We start from the raw sequence: 1689 nt of genomic DNA on the forward strand, positions 1-1689 counted from the left end.
TTTTATTAAATATCAGTTTTATACCAGTAGAATTTAATTGCTATGTAAGAATTGGTTGAAAAATGAACTCCAGTTGTTATTCTCTGATAGGAAAATAAAAAAAAATGAATTAGGTTTTCTACATAGTCTGCATGTCAGAGAGAATTCTCTATCCCATATCCAGTAGGACTTATTGTTATGAATTGGCCTGTAGTTTGAAAATGGATCCTTCAGACGTCAATGTTGGGGCACAGCAAGTTAAGCCAGCATCTGTGAGGCTGGTATCCCAGATGACTTGGTATAATGTTTTTTAGTTTTGTTTTCAATTTGTCATTTGTTTAGAGGCATTCTTTTCTTCCTTAAGATTTTTGAAAAGGAGATAATATTATTTCTCCTGCTCCCCTCACTCCACCCAGATGGTTGATACTCTTTAGGTCTCTGTGGAGATGACTTTTTGCTGCTATATTATAAAATTGAACAGTGCCCAATTCAATTTAATGCAATAGAACTATATGAATTCTTATCCCACATTTAAAAAAAAATGGTTGGTCCTCTCAGCATACTTTAAAACCCAGTTGAGAATATGAACTGGCAATTTTATGTTTTATCAGATGCTTTAGACAAAAGGGCTCCTTTTCAATCCTACACAACAACTCTGCATTTCAGAGGATTATTTTGTGTAACTTCACATTCACAGATTAAGGCTTAGCTCATTTAGAATTGTAGTTTTGTTCAGCACAGTGCAATTTCTTCCAAAATTTTCTTCTTCATACTAATAATTTCCATTGCTTCTAGATGTAATGTAGGAATTTTTATTAGGTAAAATACTCGGGATTGCCAGCAAATTATGTGCAGATATGGGGTAGTTTCCTGAGATGTAATGTTTATTATGTATCTAGCAATATGTATATGTCCTTATGTGACTAAAGACAGGAACTCCAGCATAAAATATTAACCAGTCTACTGGGATAAATGGGCTATAGTTTAGCCACTTGTTTAATAAGAAATATATGATTAAATTAATATGAATCAGAAAAATAGATGAATTCAGGGAAGATTTGTTGGCCTTGCTTATCCTATCATTCCTGCCTAAGATACTCTTCAATATGTCCTCCTACCCTTTCAAATTATTTTTTTAAAAAATGTGTATTTATTTATTTTAAAGGCAAAGTGACACACAGAGAGAGGAAGAGAGAGAGAGAGACTGACTGACTGACTGACTGACTTCCATTTGCTTGATCATTCCACAAATGCCTGCAATGACCCGGACTCAGCCAAACTGAAGCCAGGATTCTGGAGCTCAAATATCTCCCACATGGGTAGCAGAGCTCCAAGCACTTGAGATATCTACTGCTTCCTTTCCAGAATCACTAGCAGGGAGCTGAATGGGAAGTGGAGCAGTTGGGAGGTGAACAGGTGCTTCAATATAAGATGCCTGATGGCAAGGGGCGGCTTAACCTGCTCTACCACAATGCTGGCCCTAAATTCTTCTTTTATAAGGAATCAGACAACCCACCCTAAAAGACTGTCTTGCTGTTTCAGATTTCCAGTATAGATTTTCAACTCTTTATGTATAGGTTGTTAAAAGTATCATTGAGAAGAAATATTGTGAAAAGCCTGTCAAAAAATAGTTCCTCCCTCAAGGGACCATCATGAAGCAACACTGAAATTTCTCTGATGTTTTATAGTAGCCATATGCTTATCATTGAT

This window comes from Lepus europaeus, chromosome 11, assembly GCF_033115175.1.
Source record: "Lepus europaeus isolate LE1 chromosome 11, mLepTim1.pri, whole genome shotgun sequence".
Lineage (NCBI taxonomy): Eukaryota > Metazoa > Chordata > Mammalia > Lagomorpha > Leporidae > Lepus > Lepus europaeus.